Source organism: Dermacentor albipictus, chromosome 1, assembly GCF_038994185.2.
Source record: "Dermacentor albipictus isolate Rhodes 1998 colony chromosome 1, USDA_Dalb.pri_finalv2, whole genome shotgun sequence".
NCBI classification, from domain to species: domain Eukaryota; kingdom Metazoa; phylum Arthropoda; class Arachnida; order Ixodida; family Ixodidae; genus Dermacentor; species Dermacentor albipictus.
The window spans coordinates 248,724,666-248,740,788 of record NC_091821.1 but is presented as its reverse complement, the minus strand read 5'-3'; the positions used below and the strand labels follow the sequence as shown (position 1 = coordinate 248,740,788).

Sequence of the window (16,123 nt, the reverse complement as noted above, 5' to 3'; positions counted from 1 at the left end):
ATTAAGAAAAGTACAGTCGCGAGCAAAAGTTTGGGCACCAAAAGAGCCACGATTTTTTCTTTGTTTTTAACCACGCGGCCTGGGTATTTCGGCTGAAATAAAGAGCGTACGCCTACGGGCGCTTGGTTGACGAATACAATGTATTAAACCAATTCCAGGCCGCGGAGCTGCGCTTGCATATATTTCAATTTGTTTTGCTGATGCCGTGGTCCGCGAACTTTTGCTCGCGACTGTACGTCGGAGGCGGCTGGGAGGCGGTTCGCTCCCGTTAAGAGTAACACAGTCGCTGCCTCTGGCAATGGAACCCGCCAGCTCGTGTTGAGGAGCCCCTGCTCAGCGCCACCAGTCCCGTCGTTTCCGCTGGAAGAGCATGCCGCGCACGTACGCGCAGTATCGCTTCAATCGACTCCCTTCCCTGCGTTCGCCGCGGAGCGTCGAGTGCACGCGACGGGCACGTGCGCGATCCTTCCGGGCGGGTAATTGAAAGTCGCAGCGTCTCTCCCGTCCCCATATACGATATTTAGTTTGCCCAGAACGACTCTAAAGACACGGGGTGACGAGCATTCTCTCGCTCTTTTTTTATTCTGATCGTTCCGGTCAAGGCAAGTTGCTTACAGGTTTGCTGAAATACGCGCGTTAAGATGGCACCGCTAAGACGACGCCGACGGCGCTCTGTATTCAGCGCGTGCTTTGCGGTCCCGATAATTTGGCTTTCGAAATATCTAACCATGTCGCTTGTTTCTAAGCCCGCTTGGTGAAACTGCGAAGACAAGGACGTCTGTTTCACAGGAGCACCACGTTATTGTTAGCTATAGGACAGCGACAGCAGCCGCATTTCGATGCGGACAAAAAAAAAAGAGTGCGCCTAAAGAACCGAAGCCCCGAATAAAGTGTTTCTCGTGACCTAAAGTGCGGCTGTGGGACGTTAAAGGGTCACTAAACGATTTCCGCTGTATTAGTAAATTACCCTTCTGCAATATCAGAAATGTCACGCTTACCGCGAGATGAGGCGTGGTGAGACGGAAAGGAAAGATGGGTGGCGACGACTCCTTGAAGTTCCCGCACTAGCTCGCCGCGACGTCATAGGCTTTGACGGCGTCTGCTAGGCACTCGCTAAGCTTTTATCAGCAAAGATGGACTACATTGGGTTCTAATGTAACCAAAGTTCGAACATGGCACGTTTCGGGAACTTTTACTGAGCCGATGCTGCTCCAATACCAAATAATAATATGAAATCCGTGACGTCACACTGACGTACCGGCGCACGGCTTCTGGCGCGACAAGTGTTATCGCGAAAATAGCGAAAATAGAGTTTTCAAAGAATTCTACATCAGTCTGAACTGATTTAATGTTTTTTGCTTGAGTGGGCCTCGGTAACACCGAGGCCCACCGCGAAATCGTGACGTCGACTACCCGGTGGTGAACGTCTATCCTTGTGAATGTTTTGCCGGCACTTGCACCATCCAAGGTCCGTAACGTGTTGCCCTTTCCATGAGGCAAGTGTCAACGGATTCCAAGTGTCATGTGGAATCATGTGTCATGTGGGTTCCAAGTGACCACAGGGAAACAAACACAAAGATCGGTGCTGTACACAGTTACGCCCCGCTTCCTAATGACGCCTCATAGTCCCTTTCGCCAAGCTAATAGAGTAGCCGCATGACGAACAGTCGCAAGCTGACTTTTTTTCCTTTGCCGTCGCAATTATCTTTCAAGCGTAAAACTCCGCTAACACGTCGGTCACCCGACCGCATCTTCATGGCCTCCAGCCAAATGTAACGTGAACATACGCATATATTCACAACGGCTGCCCGAGTTTCGCCAGGCGCACGTCGTATGCACACACCGGTGCCATTGCGCTAAGCGACCGGCTGCTGCGGCCGGGAGGCAATGGCCGAAAAGCCGCTATGAATGGGACCCCGTCCCATTGAGTGGTCGTGCCTCGCTCGCGGTGCCATCGAAAGCGGCGGTGATGTATGGGCGAGGAATCGGGGCCAGTTTACGCAACCCTGGCGAACGTGCGTCACGCGTGCCGCCCTGTCGCGTCACCTGAGCTGGCTCTGCCGTGCATCAGATTCGGGCGACGAAGAAGTGCAAGGGCCGGCCCCGTCAACGCCGATTCCGTGTCAAGGACGCGCCACGAAGCTTTGGCGCTCGCGTGAAGAACGGGAGAAACCTGCGGTTTCGAGCCACCGCAGAAAAGGCACTTGCCGAGTGCGCGTCCCTCCACGAGCAGACGGAGTTCGCCGAGCAGTACAAAACGTACATTGAAAAGAAGGCGAACGCAAGGCGCACTGATGTGACCCGCCGACCGGCGGGCTGTGTGTGCGTGTGTGTGTGTGCTTGGCGGGGGGGGGGGGGGGGGGGGGCTATTTGTCCTAAGCACTCGACCCCTTTCCTACCAGACCTGCTCACCACTGGAACAAAAGGGTCGCCCTAGAGCTGCCCCACCTCTCGCGAAAAGAGATGCGGCGCAAGCGACGAGGACAATGCGAGGATTAAGACACCCCGAGATTTCTACTTTTTCAAACACGCCCCCTCTGGCAGTTTACCAGCGCGAAATGGAAACCCCTCCGCAGTCGTCAGGCGACCACGTGCAGACGGCGAGGCACGTCCGGTGTCTCCATTTTCGACAGAAGCAGGCCGCAATGTTTCCGCATGCAACGCCCGAGTTGGAACAGGGTACCCCGACGGACAGGGGCGCCGAGTGCACTGCGTTGTCGCGGCCGTTTCAAGCGTCGGTTGACGAAACGCTCGACGTCCTGACGACGCCGATCAGCGGCGACAGCCAGGAGAATGATGAAATAACAACGCTCCACTCATGCTGCGATGTTCCATCGCAGCGCGTGGTTTAACCGACTTGACTGACTGGTACCAACACCTGCATCAAAGCGGACAATTCAGTCTTGTTCGCGGTCAATTACCAAACTGTATGCACATGCCGCAAGTCAGAAAGAGCGGAAACTCTGTTCCTCGTTCCGTGTCTCGGCTTACCTACGTCGACTACAGGGAGAGATAAAGAAAGATGATAGGAGTTTGTGTTTGCCACATACTTGCCTTGGGTTTTAACTTTTGTTTGTTCCCGCGCAAGCAGACATGCACTACGTCCGCGACCAAACGGTGAGGGGATACTGGCGACGGCCATGAGTGATGAGTCGCTGCGAGGCGTCAGCGCGCTGCACCATTAATGGCTGTTCGGCCGCCCGGCGAGGACGCTTTTCCGAACTCCTGCAGCCTCAGGAGAGAAACCATGAAGAGCGATCACGTCACGCTAGCATCCAGGTGGCAAAACAGGCGCGTCGTTCCCGGCCATTGTCCCGACACCCGCCCTCCGCACGCGCCTCGATGGCATAGCTGGAAAGGAAATAATTGCCATTAATTAACCTGCTATAAGAGGTGTCGTCGCTTTGAGATCCAAGTGCGGCTGAAAGTTACGCGACGCACTCGGCAACTATACCAGAAAGCCGGCCTATATCGCTTGCGGGGTGCGGTAACTTCACAAGGTATCCGTTGTTTAGAAGCGCCACAGCCCGCTTGACGCCAACTAAAATTATACCACTTCCCCCACATGACCTCCCCGTTATGGCACGGAAACAACAATTAAACGACGGATTCTAATCGAAGCTGCAAGAACATCCAGCACTTGTAGCAATAAGTCTGCATATTCGTCACTCGTGTTAGCTAGCTCTGCAAGTAATCGTAAGCAAACTTTCAGTAGTGATCTTAGGCTTTTTAAAATATACGCCTCAACTGCTGGAACGAGCTCTTTCGTAATCAAATGACTATCAGCTTACTGGCGACCATGTAACATGGGTATTTCAGGGACGCATAATGGCATGCGGTTCCCAGTGTCACGAAATTATGGAGTGGGCGTTTCGCGCGCAGAGGAGGTGTCAGACGAGCTTTTGATGTTTCTCATCTCACTTAGGCGTCTTGGTTTGTAAACGAACTTTCGAAAAGAATACAAGGTGAACACGCATGCTAGTGTATTTAGTGTACAGTCTCAACGGACTTGGATGGCAAACGAATGTACATTCGCCCCATCCCGTTTGCCAATAGGCACCTCGTTGTCACAGGTGTCCAAAGCGTAGGCTGCAACGAGTTTACACAACGCGCGGCTATAGACATGCATTAACAGTTCATGAACGCATGACCTCGGAGGACGGACCGGCAGACAACCCGTTGGCGAATGCGAGGCCGCGTTTGTCACCATAATGCTATCGTCGCAATGACTCCAGGAAGCGCGCTGAACAAATCTCTTTGCCTCTTCCTTCGACTTTCCCGCTGCTGCTGTCTGGCAAACTACGTCGGGGGATGGTGCAGCGCGTGTGCACATGTACACATGACAGGAGCGCAGCAGAGAGGAAAGGCGACGCGAGAAACTTGTTTGGACCTTTTCACTGTGTCGAATGCGCACAATGCCATCTGGTCTCAATAGCCTCTTGACCGCTGCAATTACACGTAACCCCCCTCCCCGCAAAAGCATTGCAGAAATTGCAGTGCTTACCTTTGTACTAACGTGCAAGTCCAGAGAGGAGGCATACAATCGGTAGAACCAACGCAATCGCGAAACGAGTGAATAACCTCTTGCCACTCTTCGCTTGCAGTTCCCATACAAAGGGCGGGGGAGGGGGACGGTGAAGGTGATCTGAGGAGACGACAGCGGTTGCGGGAAAAATGGCATAAATTTAAGTTCAAGGCACGGTACGTTTCCGCTATTTCTGAAAAGTAAACACCATGCAAATTTGTCAAGCGGACAACCTGCGCAGGCGTGCAGAAGCAGAGCCGCATTAAAGCGCACCGTAAAGACTAGGCGACTACTAGTAAGTGGTCATGTAAAATAAACACTTCTGTGGCCGCCGCGGTAGCTTTGCGGCTATGGCGCAGCTCGAACTCGCGGGTTTGATCCCGACCGCGGCAGGCCACATTTCGACGGGGCTGCAATAGTAAAAAAAAAATACATTCGTGCACTTAAGATTTATGGAGACGTTATAGAACACCACAGTGTCGTAATTAATCCTGAGTCCGCCACTACAGCGTGCCTCGTAATCCAATTACGGTTTTGGCCCGTACAGCCCCATAATTCAATTAAAGTTTAATACTTCTGTCACGCTGCGATGTGCCATGTGAGGCCACGAATATGCTCAACCCTCACAGAGGTTACGAAATATGGTGCGCAACAACGCCTCAAGGAAACACCTCCCCCTGTGTGTTCTGTGTACTATAGGCAGAGAAACACCAGTGGTGCACGCAAGATTTAGCATCAACTCACCTCTCTTATGTTGGACTAAACTTTGAAGAAATTAAACATTCACCGCCAACCTCACCGCTAATTATCGTCAGTCAAAGCAAAAAGCACAGAAAGCCTCGGTTACATTGATTCCAACAGTGCGTGAGATCCGTATTCCCCCCCCTCCTTTTTTTCCCCTTGTTTTCTTCCCATACACCGTCGTCCTGTTTACAGAGCGGCGATCAGATATGAATAAAGAGCTTTATAACATCGCCAATCCGAATGATATGCTGAAGGGTCGTGATGTAAAGCGACACCGCGAGTTCGCATTTCCAGGACCGCTATAGAGGGATAAAAGCGGGATACAATGGCGATGCGCTTCGCGCCGGGAACACTGAAGCACAGTTTCTTTCTTCTTTTCTTCTTCAGAGGGGAGGGGGCATGGCTCGCACGTTGTGTGTATTGTTATAGATGATGCAGTAAAGTCAAAGGAGAACTGGCTCTCCTTATGCACATTTCGGAGAGAAGTGGGGGCGGGAGAAGCCCCCCCTCCCCGCTCGCTATAACTCTGGACGGCGAAAAAGAAACAGAACCCTACTGCTAGTCTGCAGACGGTGTAACCTGAAACGCAACAGGCATACGCATGTGCGAGGTTACAGCGATGACACCATGTGGTGTATACAAACAAGACAGCGGGATGGGCTCAAAGGAGGACGAACTACTAGGCTAGTTGGTCTTGCGAAACTGGGGTATTAGCGCTAAAAGAAGACGCACACACAGAAAGGAGGACGAGCACCCCCTTGGCTATGGGCGCGTCTTGTTTAGCGCCAACGCCCTTCAACAGTAAACCACAAGACTTTACATTTTGTGCCAAGAGGTATACAAATTACAGGCAGCAACTCCTGGCGCGACCGCCAACAAGAGCGTAGACGGCATCGGCGTTACAGGCGGCGGGAATGCGTGCAGCAGCAAGTCGGGGGAAGCGCAGCTGCAGGACCGGACTCCGAAGTGCGCTCGCTGGCCACCGCTGAAACACGGTGCGTTGCCACAAGAGGTGCACTGCAAGCGCCCTTAGCAGCACAACGCGAGCCCCTACAAGTGCATCCTGCGAGCAGCGCGAAAGGGCGCGAAGCACGTACACAGAACAACGCCCGCTCGCCGTGTGTGTATGCCCGGCGCGCTCCCGTGGCGTCCCCATTAACGGGCGGACAAAGGCGCGGTATTAAGCGCCCATCCGTAGGCGGAAAACCGGGCCGTCGGTGTGGCTCCCATGGTGCGTAAGCTTTTCGGGCAGAGCGTACGGCACTGACCCAGTTGAAGGTAGAGCGGGGGCTGGGCATATACACACGGGGACGAGCCGCTCGTCGACACCCGAGCTGTGCAACGCCTAAAACAAAGACGCAAACGCGCGACCATAACGCTATCACCACATATCCGCTTTTATAACACACTGAAGTTCGTGGTGGAGTGTGAACCGCAGATAAATGAGGAAGGCGATGTATACCGCCGACCAAGACGATTCCACGAAGGCATCCGCACACAGCGGGCCTCTCTTTGTGATCGGCTGGCGAGCTTCGACTATACGAGCACAAGCAAGCCACTCTTGTGAGCAGATGTCGCGCCACCGTTTCGCTTCCTCGGTTGCATAACTTTATCGTGTGCAGCTTCTGCGCGACCCGACGACTGCACGCGTTCACGGAAAGGGCAAGAGGTATGGTACGGTATATGGCATGTCAAAACTTTATTCTGGTCCTTATATAGGAACGCACGTCAGCACGTAGCGGGCCGCTCCCACGTCGGTACAGAAAGGCCTAGCCTTTCTACTGCGTCGCGGACCCGATAGACAGTCCATAGCTGTGCTTCAAGATCGGGGCTGCTTAGGGCAGCCTCCCCTTTGCACGACGTGACGCTATCGCGTAACGCCATGCGCCGCCAAAGCATGTGTTCCAAGTTAGCTATAGGTCTCAGCTTGGCTCGCAAACATTGGTCGATTGTATCTCTGGATAGATTCTGTGTAACAGTGCGGGGTTAGGGTATGCCCGACCTAGAGTAACCTGATTTAGTTACCTGAGTGAGTAACCCGAGAGTAGCAGTAAAATAAGTGAATACACCTGGCGTATTTGACAAATGATTCTCTTCTCTTTCTTCTCATCTTGTAAGGCCGAGTAAAATGAAGGGGTTGCTCTGTAACGCAACTATACGACGAACGGTGTAAATTATTCAATACTTGGAAATTATGTAGTATTCGTAACGTCCTCAAAAACGCCGTGTATATTGGACCGCGGGCCTTTTAAACCGCAGCTGCAGTTCTTACTGCGGAGAAAACCCCAGTACAGGGATGCTCGTGTGGCCTCGGCGGGACCAAAGAACCGCGAGCGCAAGTGGCGAGCAACTTCAACGAGCGTATTTCGGCGACGCGTGCAACACAAGAGAAACTGTTTTCGACTGTTAAGGTTAAGCAAAAGCAGCGCGGCGATGACTGTCCCTGGCGAATACCTGGCGACCTACAGAGTGGTGACACCGATGCTGCGAACTCGAAGGATGCTCGAGTTCAGCGCGTCTTCACCCGGGGTGCCCTCGACTATACGGTCGGCGGACGAAGCACACGCTGCAGGCGAGACAGCTCGCCAAAGACCGCGAGCTTGTTTTGGGGGCTTCTGTTTCGGAATGGTCGGTTGTGCCGCGCGGAGTCGAAGGAACCCGGCAGAAGCGCTGTGGCTTTTCCCGTTTCTAAATTTGTAACGCCCGTGCGCGCGCGCGCGCGCTCCCACAGGGAGCAGGCGCCCATCCGAGCGCTCGAGTGGAAATCCGGTGGCACGTGACGCAATTATTTATCGGCTGCCGCCGACGGCGGCATATTGCATGCAGGGTAGCGCAGGAAGCGCGCGGCGACACCCTTCGGCGCCGCCACCGGTTGCCGCCGCGCGCACGGCGCGAACACAGGCGCATCCACACACACACACCTGGCGCGAGCGTTCGTGCGTGCGTATACGTGTACGCGCAAGCACCCGTGAGCTATGCGCGCGGCGTGTTCCCCGTCGTGCCCACACCGACCAAATGCCGTCGTGGGACGGCTGTATTAACGAGTGAAATCGGGCGGGGAAGCGGTGCACGTTCACTCTGTCCCACTTACCGAACCAAGCCCGGAGACGCGGAAGCTAAGACAGCACCCGAGAGCGGAGCCGTTAAACCAACGCAGCTGCTGAACTTATTGCTGCGATGCAAAATTAGCTGCCCTGTCTGGCGTGTCGTTAAACGAATCACTTGATCGGGTTCAAACACGAGCCATGTGCCGCGTGTCTCGCTTGATGTGTGCGAGTTTTTGCGATATATGGAGTTTCGCCACGACCAGGATATAGGATATATTCAGTAGCAGACTTCTTAAGTTCAACCCGCCGTACCAAACCTTACGCCGCAATGGAGACACTCCGGATGAACTAGCGACTACTTGAAGTGAAGGAGTGACAAAGGTTTGAGAAAGTATAGATTGTGACTCGATGGAAAATTTATGCATGACTAAAATGTTTCGTGTAAGCGGTCCCTTGAAGCGCACAAGAACTATAGTAATATGGCGTTTGTTTTCTCTCTCTTTTCCTTTCGGACAGTTCGGAATGCAACAATGTTGCACGTTCACAGGACACAGCCGTCACGTGAATTGGAATAAACGCTCGAGATTACTGAGGGCCACGATTAATAGAATGTTGCGAGGTAAAAATCCAAACGGAGCAAGATATACGAAATCCAGAGTATCACGGACACGCGCCGGACGCCCGCTGGCGCGCAGGAATATACCGGCGATCCATGCAATGTGTGCATATAGATATCGACAGGCAAGGCGCGACAAGGGCAGCGAAGCGGCTCTCTTGACGGATCAAAGGGCCTTTCATTTCATGACGTTAGATTCCGAGCTTGGATATAGCAAGAGAAGGAGAAGGTAGCTCCCAGTGCGGGCAACTCCCCCAACCGGCAGCAATCACCGTGGATGCTATTACGATGCTGGGACACCCGCGCAAATATCTTCAGCACGAATGGCTGGCTCGCCGTCATCACCAAAATCATCATCAATGACGGGCAAGCTCCCCGGTTGGCTCGCTCTCACTGCCGGCATTTCCCTCGGGAAGAAGCCGAGTGATTCGCCATATTCGGCTGCGCACCCTCCTCTCCCCATCGTGGAGCGCGTACGCTCCCTTATCAGCCAATTAGCCGGGAGCAGCGGGGACATCGCTCCTGCGGCGATCCTGTTTCCAGAGCGCGGGAATAAGACACGCGCCGGATTACATGCGCCGGCCCCGGGACGCCTTCTTCCTCGCTCTGTTTTCGTTACCGTCGGCTCCCGCCCCTCGGGCGAGGCCTCGGTCGGCCATGCTGCGCAAGCTCGGAAGTACGGTACGGCCAAAGCAAACACATGCCCCCGCAACGTCATGCGAGCGTCATTAGCAGCAATTTTAATGCGATTGCTACCGACGAGGATAACCAGGGCGGACGAGCGAAGCACACTAACGATAATGACAGGAGAAAATTCCGCCCCGACGGCGGAGGGGGACCACTTCCGGAAAAGCCACCATCCCACGCGCGCTTGCGATACATTTGTAGCCGGTGCTGACCGGACGTACGCGTGGCCTGCTTTCTGTGAGTAAGCGTATTCGAGTCAAGATACATTCTCTAATCAGACCTCGGCGTAGAACGACGAGAGCGTTCAGAGTTGTAGAGGATTCACGAAAAGCGTGAGCGCGAGTCGACTGAAATAACCTCACTTGCGAGTACTACCAAGCAAGTGAGTCTCCGCTACCCGTTTGTTCTGGGACATGGCGCAACAGTGGCGTTACTTGCAGTCATCATTCAGAGACAAACTTCCGACAGCAAAACATTCGACGAAAATGCAGGTCCTGGATTGGCAGCAAAATGTTCTTTTCAGCGTCGTCTACGAAAAAGAAGCGCGAATTCTCCGTGAGCTGCACGCTAGCTGACTCAAAATAAATTATTATCCAATTTGCAGAAAGAACGCACAAGACTTGAAGGAAAAGGCTAGACTAATTTTTTTTTCCCCTTTAGAACGAAATCAACTTTGCAGTGATTTTTCTTTCTTTTCCTCGCAATGCGACCCACAGTGCAAGATCTCGGCTCTTCGTACAGCGCAAAAGTCCAGCAGGCACGCGACGACCAACTTCGCACGAAAGTCAAAGGTTACCTGCAGAGTGCGGCCACGTGGCAGACCCTTTCTACAATGTAGCGTGTTTGCCACTAAGCCCTACGCTGTCAGCCAGGGAGCCACGTGCCGGTAAGATTGCGAACCGCGTTTAGCCGAAGCCACGCGCATTCGTCAACAGGGTTGGCTTCTTCACCCGACCATCAAAGGAAGAAGCCGTTCGGTCGGCGAAGACGAGGGGGGCGGACGGATCCGCCGCTCTTCCGGCGCGACCTCTGCCGGCGCGCTCTGTGAGCCCTCCCCAGACTCGCGCTGGAGAACGCAACAGCAGCAGCAGCGAGCGTGTGTGTGTGACCCCGCCGCGAGAAGCACAAGACGTCATGTTCCCTCGCAGGAAATCAGGGCCGACTCGCTCACTGGAAGCGCGCCGAGCGAAACGCGCCTCTTCCTCGCCCCCGCCACGTTCTTTCTCGGGCGCGCACCACGTTGAGTGATTGGCCCGATCCAGGGTAAACAAGCCGGGGTCCCGCGCGCGCGCGCCGGGAATCGAGAGATTCCGAATGAAAACAGCGCGCGGCACCAAGAGCGCTGGGAGTGACGGCGGGGGAGTGAGGGGGCGCGGAGAGAAACACTCCGCTCGGTCAGGCCGCCAGGAAACAGACGCTCCTCCACGCGCTCTTCAAAACAAAAACCTCCGAGCTGCCGCGAAATGTCAGCGGTGTACACACACACCACTGCTTCCTCCCTCCACGGTGGCACTACACTCCCGCCCAAAAGGTTTACCGCCGTACAAGCCGACTCAGCGGAAGAAAACAAGCGCTTATCGTGGCTGATATTTGCTATCTCCCTGCGCCATATTTGTTCTCGAAACAATGCGAAAGAAGAGGTGGGTACGCGAAACCAATATTCTTTGCGCAAACTGAATATACAGTGCAGGACATAACAACACACCGGGGCGCTCACTCTCAGTTATCTGTACGACAGGTTTCTTTCAGACTTGGATCTGCCCTTGCAACTCGTTTCATAAAGTAAAACATCGGCGAGTTCCACGAATGCTGTCATGCCGAAACTAGCGTTGGTAGTCACGCAATCTATTGTCGACCCAACGACACGCCCATGTCACCGGGCACTTCTACTCTCAAGAAATACCGAGAGCCCCTTCTCGTCTCATTATGGAAATGTTCTCGCGCGAGATCCGCGAATGTGGACGGCCTGCAGCGTAGCGCATTGCACGGGGAGGGCCGATCTCTCACCTTGAATGTTCGCGCACGGGAAAGCCAAAACCGCGCGATCGGGTTGCAGCCGCATGGCGAGACAGAAAGGGGGCGCACGCCTCTCGGGAGGAGACGCAGAACACGGAAGCGGGGGAGGGAGCAGACGGCTACTGAAACGACGACCCGGCCTTCGCGACGGCAGATAGGCGTCTCGCTGGCGCCCAGCGACGCTTCGAGCCCCTCCGGCGCACTGGTTTCAACAGGACGACGCGGCGCAACGACGGGGTCCGCCATACAATCGAGGCTCTCCAATAGTCAACGCCGGTCGGGAGCCCACACGCAAGAGCGCCAGGAATCGAGCGGTTCATGTAGCCGGGAAGCCGTTTCGCCATCTACGGGGGCGAATCAAAAGTCTTTTATTAGCCGAATTAAGGCATGCGCATACAGGCAATAAGTACTATTCTACGTACCTTACGCTATTTTTCCACAGAGTCCCCACACCGGTTCAGACCATCTGTCCCATCGCAGCACTAAACTTGAGATGCCCCTGCCGTCAGTCAGCGACGCACGCGGCCTCCCCGAACGCTCACTGCCATGCACGTCTTCACGACCTTTTGCCAACTCGCAGCACCACCGCCTAACATTTCTCAATGCGAGACACCTTTCCCCATATCTGGGATGTATTACCCTGTGGATTACGATGGCCGTTCGTCCCTTGCTCAATAGAAACCAAATCACTGCTCACACGTCGTGGACGTGTGAAGCACAACCGCCATCTTCAACAACTGACAGTAGCGCCGTGCCGCGGCGCAACCTGCTGATAAGAGAATGCTTTAAGTATAAACCCCATGCAAGCGATCTTGCACGCGACAGCGACAAGCGACGCGATGGAGATGGCTGTCGCGTTCGCTCGTCGCCTACAAGTTGCACCCCATGCGAGCGATGACTTCGAGCGACGTCTCCCCAGTGTTGTCGGTATGAGGGCAGCAATATAGGCGCCGAAACTAGCGTCACGCGTGCTTTATTACCTTAAGTTGATGTGTTTTACTGTAAAAAGCAGCATAAAATATTTCTGAAAGTCTTGCTGTAGGTTCTTATCCTTGTACGTATAAAAATTCAATCGTTTGCTCGTTCCCTGCGACAATCGGAAGTACTTGAGTTATGTACACCCAGTTCCGGCTTCGCGCTATTGGCTAGTCGCTCACAGCACTTCCGGGCGACGAGCGACGAATTGTAGATTTGCAGAACCGAGCGATCGCGTGACTAGACCGAGCGATCTGTTCACGCGACGGCCCGATCCGTCGCTCGAAGCCGTCGCTCGACGCGCACAAGATCGCGCTCATGGGGTTTTAGCCTTTAGCTCGCACCCAACTCCGACGCGGCCTATTCAAATACATGTAAAAGGCAAAAACGTTTTTCCGAGATAACTCCTGGACCGATTTTAATGAAATTTGTTGCATTTGAGAGAGAAAGTTAAATTCTATAGTGACCGTTGGAAGCGGAATTTCGATTTCGGGCCAGAATTTTGTTAAAACAATTTTCAAATATTCAAACGTTTGAAAAAAAAAATAGAAGCACGAAGTTTACAAATTCATAGCTCTGCATCAAGAACAGATAGCGCGGTTCCGTAAACGACATCCATTAGATCATTCAAAGCGGACAAATTCGATATGTCATTTTACATCTTACGTGAATTTGTTACGTTCGTTACAAGGGTTCTGCAAAAGATGTATTTCCATATTACTAAATTTTTTCATATTCATGTGTAACATATCAACTTTGTCCGCTTTAGATGTACTATTAGATCCAATTCACAGAATTGCATTATCATTTTCGTTGTTGAGTTACAGAGTTGTAAACTTGATAGTTTCGTTTCCTGAAAATTTTCAATTTTTGCCAATTTTTAAGAAAAAATTGACGACTTAACTAAAAAATTCGAAACCAGTAGTCACCAGATTTTAAGTTTTTCTTTTAAATGCAACAAGCCTCTTCAAATTTGGTGCAGTGGTTGCCGAGAAAAACGAATTATCTTGTTACATGTAGTACTTAGATGGGAGCACCTGATCTAAAACTTCTTCATAAGGCCGGGCCGGTCCAAGAAAGGTCCACCGCAGGGAATGGATAGGTTTTCATATTTACAGCCGTAATTTGGCTTTAAAAAAATACAGGTGCAAAGACTTTCTGATTCGGCCTCGTGGGATTTGGCATTATTGCATGTTGGTTTCATATTTTAGCCTACTAAAGTATGAAAATAGTAAAAAATGTCGCCTTGACGAAAGCATATAAAAACGTAGGCCTGTCTATATCTATGGAGTTGATTCACTTTCCTGCCACTCCTGGCCTAAGGTAGATGCATCAGCTTAAGAGCAGGCTGCATGGTTGCTGATGAGCGCTGTTGACACAGTTATTCTAAGAATGTGCACTATGACATTAGCCTAAATCTGATTTCAGCATGTTTTGCACATGGCGTCAATGCATAGTGCCATAATTTAACGGCGTAAACATGCACTCGGGGGTCATGTAACAAATGGTAGGAACATGGAGCACTGGCCCTGCCACTAGAATGTGATCCCTACGACTTGTAACGCTCCAGGTATAGGAATTTCGATCAGTGGGACTTAACGGAACAGTAGAGCATATATACTGCTGTAAGCGGCACCTAGAGGTCGCACTGCGTTGAAGGAATAAATAAGTTAAAAGGGTTTATAGTTTGTGCGGGAACATGTTTAGGAAAAGAAAGTGCATACATTAGGACGGAACTTCCGTGTCGTTCTGTCCTCGAGTGCTCCATTAAAGTGAAGCCGGACATGGCTAGCTGATTCGTCCGTCCGTCGCCTGTACTCTAAAGAAAAACTCCGGCGCAACCCCATGCGCTTGCGCGAAAAGAAAAGAAGAGGGTCGCGAGTGGCTGCGCCAGTAGTGACGTCGTTGCTCTCCGTCGCAGTCTAGCGCGCGCGCAGCAGTTTCTCTCCGGCTCCGAAATGCGCAGGCCATGCTTCATAGGTACTCCTGAAGAGCAGGCAGCTTTCGATCAGCAGCGCCGCGAGCAGAGCCGGGAACGAGCTCGTCTACGCCGCGCCGATGCTGCAGCCTGGGCACAACAGGCTCGTGAAGCCGAGCGCAAGCAGCAACTGTGTACCGAGGATCCGGCAGTCTACCAAACTGTCATGAACCGTCGGAATTAACCCAGTGATGAAAACCGGGGCCGCACGTTCCAGCTTCGCTGGTTAACCTTCTGTACGGAGTGCTTGGGCAATGAGTTTTCTTCTTCTCTATTTGTGAGAATAATGAAGTAAGGACAACCAAATTCCTGTAGTTTTGTTGCTTAATATATCACGCATGCGACCAGCGAATACGAATTGCATCGCGGAACCCGCTAAAGCACACTTATTTCTTAAATACTTTTTTTCTCCTTAATCTTCTTTTGGATTCAACAGAGGCGGGGCGAAAACGTTTCGGCGCACTAAAGAGGCTCTAACGAAAGTTGGTTGAGTGTAGGAGACGCCGAATTGAATGCGATGTGGCTCTCCGAGCCGAAGGGGGAAACACGCGCCGACAGCTCCTAGACCAGACGCGCCCGCGCCACTTTTTGAACAGGCGCTGGTGTTCAGCATCTGTGACGCCCCGAGCATTTGGCGCTTGACTTTCAGAAGCCGAAACCACTCATTTGAGAAACCTTGATAACTAGAAATTTAATGCGTATTCAAGAATTCCAAACTGTGCTGTGCGCCTATTATTATTAGTATTTTAGCTGTTGTTTTAAGTAAAAATTTTAAAAAAGCCCCTTTCTTAAAGAAAGTTGGTTGAACGTGAAGCTTTCACCCAGTGCAAACTGAATCAAAGTCCAAAGCCAACGACCACGCAACGAACCCAACAATGCTGAACGACCCGATGCTATGCATATGTGATTGGATTGTTTGTGTAGGATTGTATTTTTTAAATGTTGAAGTTGAATGAAGACACATTTAGTTAAGTTGCATAGCCTTTCTTTTAGATCATGTAACACACTCACACGTTCACGGACGACTCTACACTTGCACAGTATTGCCTTGTGATCGCTGTGGTAGACGGTCAGAGGCTCTGCCATCGTAACGTGACACAGCCTGCATGCTTGAAAACGTGGGATCAATGCAGGAATGGCGTTGCGTCGTGAGTCTCTGTAGAGTCTTCAGTTTCAACGAGTAGCGATCTAGCATGAAACTCTCGATCCATTTGCTGTGCTCTTTCGCCACATCGATGTTAAAGTAACTGCACACGAGGATCGGCGTACTATGTGGCTTTAAGGTCTTCATCGTTTGTGCCGGGAAGGTTTCCGCGTCACAACGATACGTGTTCGGTCGGATGCACACGCTGACGATCACAAGACCAGTAGGAATCCCGACTGCACAAGCGTCCCCCCACATGGCTTCTGCATGCCGTTGCCGATATGCGGGATCGGCCTTATACGGGTACGATCGCGTACGGCAGCCTCTTCTGCCGTGCGCTGCACCCGCGGCCTACCCATGGTGACAGCCGGGAATGCCTTGCGTTCAACCA

At 52.4% G+C, this 16,123-nt stretch overlaps 1 protein-coding gene across 6 annotated transcripts in view; it reads right to left on the bottom strand.

Annotated features, from left to right (window-relative positions):
• The window catches only part of LOC135900578 (leucine zipper putative tumor suppressor 3-like), a 218,167-nt gene that overhangs the window by 66,557 nt on the left and 135,487 nt on the right, over positions 1 to 16,123 (bottom strand). The window contains exon 2 of one of the 6 annotated variants that reach the window (XM_065430030.1): positions 3,055 to 3,351. The exons of 4 other annotated variants lie outside the window; for them this stretch is intronic. The gene's annotated coding sequence lies outside the window, so the exon portion shown is untranslated. Of the gene's footprint in view, positions 1 to 998; positions 1,150 to 3,054; positions 3,352 to 16,123 lie in introns of those variants that run through there. One more of the 6 variants, XM_065430084.1, reaches the window with a different exon arrangement.